The 12,109-nt window shown below is 35.5% G+C and overlaps 1 protein-coding gene across 2 annotated transcripts in view; it reads left to right on the top strand.

Moving 5' to 3' along the window:
* Positions 1-12,109, top strand: part of LRFN5 (leucine rich repeat and fibronectin type III domain containing 5) — a 984,773-nt gene that overhangs the window by 590,724 nt on the left and 381,940 nt on the right. Inside the window, exons 10-12 of one of the 2 annotated variants that reach the window (XR_014070506.1) lie at positions 1,242-1,379; positions 2,417-2,543; positions 6,760-6,903. The gene's annotated coding sequence lies outside the window, so the exon portion shown is untranslated. The remainder of the gene's footprint in view (positions 1-1,241; positions 1,380-2,416; positions 2,544-6,759; positions 6,904-12,109) is intronic. The other variant, XM_081547234.1, reaches the window with a different exon arrangement.

The raw sequence follows: 12,109 nt of genomic DNA, 5'->3' as shown, positions 1-12,109 counted from the left end.
CCACTGTCTGTGGGATTTCCCAGGCAAGAATACTGGAGTGAGTTCCCATTTCCTTCTCCAGGGGATCTTGATGATCCAGAGATGAAACTTGTATCCCCTGCATTTCAGGAGGATTCTTTACCACTGAGCCACCAGGGAAGTCCCTATATACACGCATATATTAGTATAAATACACATATATATTGGGGAGTTTTTTTTCCTTTAAATTTTGTTACAATACTTTTTATTTTTGAAGAATTTCTCAAAATTTGCCTCTGCCGATGCCATTCATCTTGTTTTACTTCATAGTTTTTAATTCATCATTTTTCTCATATCACTTTATCATTTCTTCAGATTATTCATGTAGGCAGTATAGACTGTTCAGTTCATATTCTATGTTCAGTCTTCTCTTTTTATCTAGTTTTCATTACATATTGCAAAATAAAAGGCAATAGTAAGAAGAAACATTAAATAAAGTAATTGTGACAGAAATGTCTGTTTTACTTGTTCAGCAAGCTACTTATTCTTTTTGTTTTATTTTTGAAAATTAATCCAAAAGATTTTCTCTGATAAACTTTTAATCCTATACAGCAAAACAGAGAGCAGAAAACATGGCTAGAAATATTTTAGACGCATTATAATTATAAAAGAATATCACAGATTTTAAAATACGAAGTAATTTTGAGAACATCAAAATAGTTAACTTTCTAAGTTTGCTTTGGTCTCGCCTGGTAAATTACTTTTGAAAGTGAATTTTCTCTGACATCTTTCCTGTTATTCTCATGCTGTAAATATTTTTAAAAGGCATGTATGAATGAGAAGACTTTTATCCTCTGATTTGCCAGTAGAGAGGAAAGAAATCCCCTCTCTTCATCTTCAGTATACATTTGGTTACAGTCAGAATTTGCATCTGAATCAGGCATTACCCCTAGGAAAATCTATTAGAGATTTATCTTGTGAGTCTCTGGAATGGAAGGGCTGTTTCATTTTTATTTCTTTTGCTTTTCCTAGAACTGGCGTTGTGACTGAGATTGTTTTTCTAGAAGAGCTCTGTTATATTTACCACAATAAAATGGGCACATAAAAATGAAAACAAGACCGAACAACAACAAAAAAATATAAGCATTGCCTCCTTAGATATTCTTTCATCCTTACTGTGATAATTCCTAAGACCCATTCCTGTATTTTTTCCTACTCCTTTTTCAGTATTTCATTTTCTCACAGATATGTAATAAGAGCTATTCATTTTGTTTGTTTGATAGATATAGAGACTTTTTGCCTAACAATTGCTATGGAGTAGACACATGCAGTGTGGCAGTATGGGGCAGTGTGAATATCAAATATATTCTACTTTAGCTCTGTCGTTGGACTTCATCAATCCATTCAATCTTTCTTTAGAGGTAATTTCTCTATGTTTCTGGAAATAGTTGATTGATACCTGATTTCTCTAATGTCACTTTTATGAGTATTTCAAGGGAGACACAACAAAGAAAGAAGGAAAGGGAGTAAACTGCTGCTAGCTAGTTAATATTTTAATGTGAGACAATAATTGTGTTTTGTTTCTTACTTAATGGGAATGATGAGTCTTTCTATGGTAACAAATCACACAGAAACAAAACATAACACAACGTAATAACTCTAAGCTTAAGAATTTGCTATTTCTCATCAATAATAATGAAAAAGGATAGAAATATTTCACTCTTAAGTGAGGTTTTAAAAAGCAATATGATTCAACAATATAGCACATTACATTAAAATCAAACATAAACATAGTCCTCAGTTTTCACATGTGTTTTCCTAGAATATTCACCATCATCCAAAAAATTTAAAGTGTGGGATAATATTGTTTTCCTGTATTTCCTCCTTAAATAAAGCTGAGGCTGTTTTACTAAAAATTTATTAATATGTGTTTGAAAATACAACTATATTCTCTGTCATGGTCTGCCCATTTAGTTATCCAGACATCTGTGTCCATCCTTCTTCTTATTAAAAGAATATACACAACCAGTTCTGAAACAAGGCAGACCTAATGTTTCATCCAGCTTCTGCATCCAGGTTTTTATCTCTATGTAAGGTGCAGCCCTTCCCATCAGCAACTTTCCTCGGGTTCTGGGATCTATAAACACTCTGGGCAGAGCTGCCTGCTCTTCTCCCTGGGCCTTGGTTCTGCTTTCTGAGAGCCTTTTCTTTGTCACTCTTCATATAAAATGGGTAATAGAACATACACCCTCCTGAAGACTGTGGACTTTCCACAGTTTTCTACTTGGGGTACAGCATTAGAGAAATATGAGTTTCTTTATAGGAAAAATAAACTTCAATCCATATTTCAGTAAAAAAACTTCCGATGTTTCTATGAGAATAGGTTATCAGTTATTCATTGAATTGAATCTAAGAAACCCTCTTTCTAAACTAACCTGTCTCAACTGTTTGCTTGCAGAGACTCCAGGGATTGGTTGTCAGTGTATATTAAATTGGCTGTGTGATTATGCCTCTTGGTGGATTTGTGTGTGTGTGTTTGAGTCTACACAAAACACACACGTGTATGAATACTCTATTATATATAGGTATGTATAGGTGTGTATATTTATATAGAGATAGATATAAAGACTGGGACAATTTAAAATATTTTATTTTGATGTTTAACTTTAATTAAAATGTTCTTTTTCTGACTTGGCATTTAATGCCTAGAACAGGCTAAAATATCTAGGTAATGAAAAGGTATTTACCTCTTGACCAAGAGATTAAAGCTAACAGTTTTTAGGTATCTTTTATCACTAAAAATGAGAAGTTGAAAAATTTCCTTTGAATCACTTTCATTTGCTTCTTTTAAGTAAAAGTAAGCAAAAGACATAATAATGTAATTCTCAATTTTTACACATTATTACATTCCAGAAAGAAGGATTTTCTGAAAAGAAACGTGCATTTTGAACTGTGAAGAATTTTGTGCCATCTAATTAAGAAGCTCAATGAAAGCATAAAAGCAGAAAATGGAATTACTTGTGTACTTAAATAATAATTAAAGCTTTCTTTCTAATTTATAGACTAATGTGTCATATTTATATGCCATTTTACATGAATTATAGAGCATTTTTAAACATAAAATACAGTGACTTTTCCTAAAAATTTGGAGTGAAAACATAAGAAAAACAAACCATTTACATACATTATTCAAAATATATTATACATTATAAATTATTCATTATATATTATTAGCAGTTCAGTTCAGTCACTCAGTTGTGTCTGACTCTTTGCAACCCCATGAACCACAGCATGCCAGACCTCCCTGTCCATCACCAACTCCCGGAGTTCACCCAAACTCATGTCCATTGAGTTAGTGATACCATCCAACCATCTCATCCTCTGTTGTCCCCTTCTCCTCTTGCCTTCAATCTTTCCCAGCATCAGGGTCTTTTCAAATGAGTCAGCTCTTTGCATCAGGTGGCCAAAGTACTGGAGTTTCAGCTTCAACATCAGTCCTTCCAATGAACACCCAGGACTGATCTCCTTTAGGATGGACTGGTTGGATCTCCTTGCAGTCCAAGGGACTCTCAAGAGTCTTCTCCAACACCTCAATTCAAAAGCATCAATTCTTCAGGGCTCAGCTTTATTTATAGTCCAACTCTCACAACCATACATGACTACTGGAAAAACCATAGTCTTGACTAGATGGACCTGAGGCTTGAGAACCACATGAACAGTATGAAAATGTAAAAAGATAGCACACTGAAAGATGAACTCCTCAGGTCAGTACATGCCCAATATGCTACTGGAGATCAGTGGAAAAATAACTCCAGAAAGAATGAAGGGATTGAGCCAAAGAAAATCAACACCGAGTTGTGGATGTGACTGGTGATATAAGCAAGGTCTGATGCTGTAAAGAGCAATACTGCATAGGAACCTGGAACGTTAGGTCCATGAATCAAGGCAAATTGGAAGTGGTCAAACAGGAGATGACAAGAGTGAACATCGACATTCTAGGAATCAGCGAACTAAGATGGACTGGAATGGGTGAATTTAACTCAGATGACCATTATATCTACTACTGTGGGCAGGAATCCCTTAGAAGAAATGGAGTAGCCATCATAGTAAACAAAAGAGTCTGAAATGCAGTACTTGGATGCAGTCTCAAAAACGACAGAATGATCTCTGTTCATTTCCAAGGCAAACCATTGAATATCACGGTAAGCCAAGTCTATGCCCTGAAAAGTAATGCCGAAGAAGCTGAAGTTGAATGGTTCTATGAAGACCTACAAGATCTTTTAGAACCAGCACCCAAAATGATGTCCTTTTCATTATAGGTGATTGGAATGCAAAAGTAGGAAGTCAAGAAACACCTGGAGTAACAGGCAAATTTGGCCTCGGAGTACAGAATGAAGCAGGGCAAATGCTAATAGAGTTTTGCCAAGAGAATGCACTGGTCGTATATTAGTATGCATTACTCAAATAAGCAATGAAGGCCAACATACACTAAACAAGTTGGTACGGTAAAGATGGCTAGTTTTTTCACTGTGTTCATTCTGCATTGCTCACGTGACCATCCAACAAGAGTAAATTCACAAACTTCCCTCCAACTGAGTATGACCATATGACTAAATGATGGTAAATGAAATACTGACCAAAAGAGATATTTGTGATTCTGATTTGTACTCTTCTATGGAAGAAGAATATCTTTTCATCACTTTGAACTCTTTCTTGTCAATTGGATACCAGTCATATGATGAGCCATTCTGACAATATAGATAAGGAAGGAAGTAGAAGGTAGAAGCAATTTTATCACTTTCATATTCAATGTAGCTAATATTAATTAACATGTTTAATTAAAATAGTTAATAAAAATGGCATGTAAAATAAATAGTTTATTTAATAAATTTTACAAAATGCATTTATACTATGATTTCCATTAAACTGAACAGTTTAAAGGCCAGAGCAACATGTTAGCAATTTTTATAAAAATTAAAGAAAAAAATGCATCTTTACCTGTAATATATAAGATTTCATTTTAAAGATGATAACATTTTCTGATATTTTTTCCACTGATGATTTCGCATTTTTGCTATATGCAATAATAGAATGCTGCTGCTGCTGCTAAGTCGCTTCAGTCGTGTCCGACTCCATGAGACCCCACAGACGGCAGCCCACCAGGCTCCGCCGTCCTGCAATAGATTGCAAATATAGAAGCTAAGTGAATGTGAATAAAAATATCCCCCTGGTTGTGGAGTGGAGAAACAAAGTGAAATATTCATGAAACAGTGGAAATACTCTCAATAAGATAACTTACTCTTCATGCATATTTTAAAGTCCCTTGAAAGTTTGGAAACAATTCCATTCAGAACTTTGTTTTGTTTTGCTTTGAGCACTGATTAAGTCATCAGAAGGAAAGGGAAAACATCCAACTGAGATTTAACAAGACAGGGGAAAAAATTATATTTAAATAGTGGAAGTGATTCTAGACTCAAGTAATCAGCAGGTAGGAAAGCACATAAATTAAAGACATAAGCAGAAATAAAGTTTGAAGCACATTTTAAGGAGATAATTTTAATGTACAAAACTCATTTACAAAACAATTGTACTTTCAGTCATTTCAAACTGCTGCTATATTTACCTCAATAGATAATTACTCGTTAAGAACACATTGTTAGCCATTGGATCACCATTTTTATTAGCCCAAACTTCTCTTTTTGCTTCTATGTACTCTTGTTTGCCTTATCAGTTAAGTTTAGGAATAAGATGGAAAACAAGAAGAAATCATTCTTATAAAAATATTTCATGTAAATTTCCTGGAAGAAAAAAAAGAATGTCATTTCCATTAAACCATTTGATCTAAAAATCCAGATACTCCATTAACCAAAGAATGATGGCTATCAGGTATTGGCGAGACCGCCACTCCATAGTTGAGAAGTGTTTGTCATACTTTCACCTGAATAAGGCTATCTTCACTGATTGATAAACTTTGATAAAATATTATTATTTTGTTTACTTTCTTTACTTCAGATTCTTTTAAGGCTAATTTGAAAAGATATTTGACAGATATTAATTTACAAATAATAATGCATTAGTGCTTAGTCACTCTGTCATGTGCGACTCTTTGCAACCCTTTCAACTATAGCCTGCCAGGCTCCTCTGCTCATGGAGTTTTTCAGGCAAGAATACTGGAGCGGGTTGCCATTTCCTCCTCCAGCAGATCATCCAGACCCTTGGATGGAACTTGCATCTTCTGTGTCTTCTGCATTACAGGCAGATTCTTTACCCATTGAGCCATCAGGTAATGCATTTAGGAGTTACTCTTAAATGCATATGTTGAGCTCAAATTCAATGTAAAAGGTCAACTCTGAATATTCCCACAACAGGTTCATTCTAAATTAATAGTGTTAGGAATAAGTCCACACAATCAGTGGTGATATACAATATAATGCCAAACATAATTAAAAAGCAACTTAAAAAAAATAAAGATGCTCTCACCTTCTTTGTCATTATGAAAAACAATACACCTATTTATATCAAGGTCTAAATTACATGGCTGATAAGAGATGATGGAACATAACAGTTAATTTTATTTTTCCTTATTTTAAAAAATTAATTTACATTTTAAAATATAAATATAAAATTCAAGGGTGTTCATTTAATATATGTTAGAGTTTCAATCTGCATTGTGCTTTTAAATGGAAGTGTTGATAATAGGGTGGTTGAGAATTTGTAGCTGATAACAAGCGATTGGTTCTGTTCCAATTGATTTTATTCTTAGTAAAATCAATGTTTGTTTCTTGCTTTTATTGTGTACAGGAAAAGCAGACAGTGATGAATCACATGAATGTCTTCCTGATTTATTTATATAACCACCATCAGTACAGCTGGTCAGTTGTGCTAGCTGACCTATTTGCCGTCCAAATATTTGTGCTCTCTTTTCCAAAGGATTAAACCATACAGGTGAGAAATTGTCTTTTACTCTGAAATCAAGCAACTGTAAAATATACAGAATTCTGAGGCTGTATCAAGGGACTGAATTCAATGGGTTGATACTGCAGAAATATGTCCTGCTACTTCACTCAGGCATCTACTAGGAGACTGCTGTTTTTCTAGTATACATTCTCCAGCCACACTCAGCAATTCTGAAGTCAGATTCCTGACAGGCTCTCACTAAATTTCCTCACCATCTGTGTTTTCTGAAAATAATATTTCTCATGGAAAAGACTTCCTTCCCAGTGATTTGAGTCCTGGACTTTGGGGAGCTGATATTCACAGAGGATTGGGCAAAAATTTATGAAATGCATTAGCACAAATTTCTTTTCAAAATAGAAGATGTTTAGAAAACATTACATTATTAAGATTTAATTATGCAATAAAAAGCAATAGCTTTCTTTTTAATTATAGATTTCATTAGGTACCCACCATATGAAATTAAATGTAATACTCATTCTGGGAAATGCAGAGGAGAAAGTAAAAGAAATAAGTGAGGGGGGAATAAAAAGTATTTCTCTTGTGATCACATACTTACGTTTAAATGATGGTGCCTTCATTTGACTGCTTGTGTAGATTTAAGTAAGTGGTTTAATGTTTTTGACTATTAAATTTACTCATTTACAAATGCTAGTAATAATATGTGAATTCTTTATTGTGAGAAATTTTGTTGTTGTTTAGTTGCTAAGTCATGCCTGACTCTTTTGTGACCCCATGGACTATAGCCCACCAGGCTCCTCTGTCCGTGGGGTTTCCCAGGCAAGAATACTGGAGTGGGTGGTTGCCATTTCCTTCTCCAGAGGATCTTCCCCACCTAGGGATCAAATTCTCATTTTTGAACTGGCAAGAAGATTCTTTACTTCTGAGCCACATGGAAAGCCCAACTGTGAGAAATAGACACATGTAAAATGTCCAACACGGAGCTGGTTGCAGATCGCAGATGAAGCCTGGAGAATGTAAAGATCTATCAATGGAGGTAGATCAGTAAACAGCTATCTTTGTTAATACCAGCAGGGCAGGATACACAGGGACTTTAATGGTTGCTGTTACCTCTCAACACTCTTAGAGGATAGGGAGTTAACAAGGAAACACTCTACTGCAGAGGTTACAAAAGTGAGAGATACTGAATTGTGACCCAAAGTTCCTGATGTGTGTAAACCAGTGAGCAGGGAATCTGAAGTCAATTTTCAGGCATTCAATCAAGTTTCTTTCAGGTATACAGGGAGGATACCTGAGAACAAGAACACTGCCATCATTTCTCCTATTCATAGACCTATATACAGCAAGGCTCAGGGATAATGTGTTGTATATAAACCTAATTAATAACCAGAAATGAATCAACAGAGGGTGTAAGCAAAAATAAGAATAGCAAACATTATATTTTAAAATATTCATTAAAGTATATCTGGTAAAGGAAAGGTATACCATGCCCCGAGCAAGAACGATCAGTATTATAGAGATTCAAGTTCTCCTAAATTATTTCTTAAGGACCCATTGAATGGGCACAATAATTTCACAATTTTGAGGACACAGAAAATCTCAAGGATTAAGAAAAAAATGTTCAGATAGTTCATTTTTCCATAGCACTAAAAATATAGAGCTATCCAGTTCCAGTTCAGTTGCTCAGTCGTGTCTGACTCTTTGCGACCCCATGAACCCCAGCACGCCAGGCCTCCCTGTCCATCACCAACTCCCGGAGTCTACCCAAACCCATGTCCATTGAGTCGGTGATGCCATCCAACCATCTCATCCTCTGTCGTCCCCTTCTCCTCCAGCCATCAATCTTTCCCAGCATCAGGGTCTTTTCAAATGAGTCATCTCTTCGCATGAGGTGGCCAAAGTATTGGAGTTTCAGCTTCAACATCAGTCCTTCCAAAGAACACCCAGGACTGATATCCTTTAGGATGGATTGGTTGGATCTTCTTCCAGTCCAAGGGACTCTCAAGAGTCTTCTCCAACACCACAGTTCAAAAGCATCAATTCTTTGGTGCTCAGGTTTCTTTATAGTCCAACTCTCACATCCATACATGACTACTGGAAAAACCATAGCCTTGACTAGACGGACCTTTGTTGACAAAGTAATGTCTCTGCTTTTTAATATGCTATCTAGGTTAGTCATAACTTTCCTTCCAAGGAGTAAGTGTCTTTTAATTTCATGGCTGCAATCACCATCTGCAGTGATTTTGGAGCCCCCAAAAATAAAGTCAGCCGCTGTTCCCACTGTTTCCCCATCTATTTGCCACGAAGTGATGGGACCAGATGCCATGATCTTAGCTTTCTGAATGTTGAGCTTTAAGCCAACTTTTTCACTCTCCTCTTTCACCTTCATCAAGAGGCTCTTTAGTTCCTCTTCACTTTCTGGCATAAGTGTGGTGTCATCTGCATATCTGAGGTTATTGATATTTCTCCTGGCAATCTTGATTCCAGCTTGTGCTTCTTCCACCCCAGCGTTTCTCATGATGTACTCTGCATATAAGTTAAATAAGCAGGGTGACAATATACAGCCTTGACACACTCCTTTTCCTATTTGGAACCAGTCTATTGTTCCATGTCCAGTTCTAACTATTGCTTCCTGACCTGCATACCGGTTTCTCAAGAGACAGGTCAGGTGGTCTGGTATTCCCATCTCTTTCAGAATTTTCCACCGTTTATCGTGATCCACCCAGTCAAAGGATTTGGCATAGTCAATAGAGCTATCAGAAAAGAACAAAAAGCAAAAAAGACCTATCATACAAGTTTCTCAGTGAGCATAGTATATAATCTACACATTTAATTCAATAAGAGTAAAAAATTCTATAGCATTTCTGAACTTCAGAAGCAGGTTTTAATTTTCCTGTATAATAAAATACATTTGCTGTAATAGCAAAAAAAAAAAGTAAATTTAGAAGAGACTTGCTATCAACATATATTTAAAAAAGCATATAATTTCATTAAAATAATGTAATATAGTTAAATAGTTCAGCAGAAAATAAGATTCTAAAAACATGCTGAAATCCATATTAATAAATGTGTTACTGCTTATCCATGGAGGAAACAATAGATAGTTTTATAGACATTTTTTTTTATAGAACTGCTCTTTCTCAGAAGAATGAAAATTTGAAAGTCATGAGATTAAAAGGGATAAATTTACCTGCATATAAAGAACAAATTGTTATATAGTTAGAAAAAATACCATGAATGATGTAGAAAAATATAAAGGAAAAGAGAAGACTTACAACGCATAATAAAGGATTAAATTTTAATCTTGTAACAGATCCGAAGAATCATTAAGAAAAATTGTGTAGATAATATACTATGCTCACTGAGAAACTTGTATGATAGGTCTTTTTTGCTTTTTGTTCTCTTCTGATAGCTCTATTGACTATGCCAAATCCTTTGACTGTATGGATCACAATAAACTGTGGAAAATTCTGAAAGAGATGGGATTACCAGACCACCTGAACTGCCTCTTGAGAAACTTGTATGCAGAGATCCGAGCTTTCCAGGAGGCTCAGTGGTAAAAAATCCACCTGCCAATGCAGGAGACACAAAAGACACACATTCGATCCCTGGTGTGGGAAGATCCCCTGCAGAAGGGCATGGCAACTCACTCCAATATTCTTGCCTGGAGAATTCCATGGCCTTGGAGCCATTACTGTCACTGCCCTTTTGGTTAAAGCCACTGAGAAAATGATCATGTTCCCATTTAACCATATCTGTACCTGATGCAGTAGACGCTTTTCTGAATTCTCATCACACTCAACATTTCTCAGTCAACCACCTCACCGCCTATGAATTTTTTTGTTAACTTCTTTGCCTCTTTTTTCCTGGCAGGGACTTAGCCAAAGAAAAGCCTTGGGCTCGTTGTTCTCTATAGTCCTCCCAACTCCCTTTTTCCTCTTAATAAAAGAGTTCTTTGTAAGGACTTACACTTCAACTCTTCTCTTTATCAAACCTGAAAAATTTCTCCACATGTTTAAGAGTGCATGAAGTTAGATTGGACCAATCCAAATAAGACAGGATAATCTTTCTGCCTCAATGTTCATAATCATAATCATAATCATATATTAAAATTTGATTATTCCATAAAATGCCACATATTCACAGATTCCATGGACATGTTTGGGAGGCCATGATTTTGACTACAACAAACATATTCAAGAAAATAAATTGAAAATATTCAAAAGCAGAATTAAAAGAGGGTAATATAATACACACTAAAACACAGAATGAGTCATATATATATATATGAGTAATTGTTAATTCTTTTATTTCTGAACACCATCAGATATTTCTATATGTGTTATTCCAATGAACCAATGTTATGAATTAGTTCATGCTTTAATGGAAAATTTTAAAGTATTGTAGTAGAAAATATTCTTGTTTTTAAAAATTCCATTTCATATCTCTTCATATCTGTTCCCCTATTTCATTTTCTTCAAATTACATTACTCTGTAATTTTTTTCAGACTTTAAATCATTCCTCATGCTCTCCCTTCCTCTAAAAGTTTCTTCCTAATCGTTATATATATATATATATTTTTTTTTTCCTGGTCCCTGACTTGCAGTTCTTATTTAAATTTTGTTCTCATTTTTCTTTTAGCTTTTCTAGTACTGTTGAAGTTATGCATAACTCTATAGGCTATTCAAAAACATTAATTCTGTTTTTTAAAAATTACAGTATTACAAGTGTTATCCAAATCACTCAAAGACATGCTGCTGCTGCTGTTGCTAAGTCGCTTCAGTCGTGTCCGACTCTGTGCGACCCCATAGACGGCAGCCCACCAGGCTCCGCCGTCCCTGGGATTCTCCAGGCAAGAATACTGGAGTGGGTTGCCATTTCCTTCTCCAGTGCATGAAAGGGAAAAGTGGAAGTGAAGTCGCTCAGTCGTGTCCGACTCAGCGACCCCATGGACCGTAGCCTACCAGGCTCCTCTGTCCATGGGATTTTCCAGGCAAGAGTACTGGAGTGGGGTGCCATTGCCTTCTCCAACTCAAAGACATACTTTTTTGTATAAAACTAATTTTTCCATTCTTGTTTTTCCAAGAACAAGTTACTATGTTTTAGTCTTTGTATACACTCATCATTAGTTACTCTCAATTGGTGAGTTTGGAGGTAAAAGCCAAGCACGTGTTGTCTGGCTGCTATTTTCATAGCTCATTCTGGAATCAGTTGACCTGCAGAGATATCCCCTTT

Source organism: Giraffa tippelskirchi, chromosome 12 (genome assembly GCF_054371585.1).
Source record: "Giraffa tippelskirchi isolate mGirTip1 chromosome 12, T2T-mGirTip1v1.2.pri, whole genome shotgun sequence".
NCBI lineage: Eukaryota > Metazoa > Chordata > Mammalia > Artiodactyla > Giraffidae > Giraffa > Giraffa tippelskirchi.
Note: the sequence above shows the minus strand (reverse complement) of the source record. Positions and strands in the feature narration are given on the sequence as shown.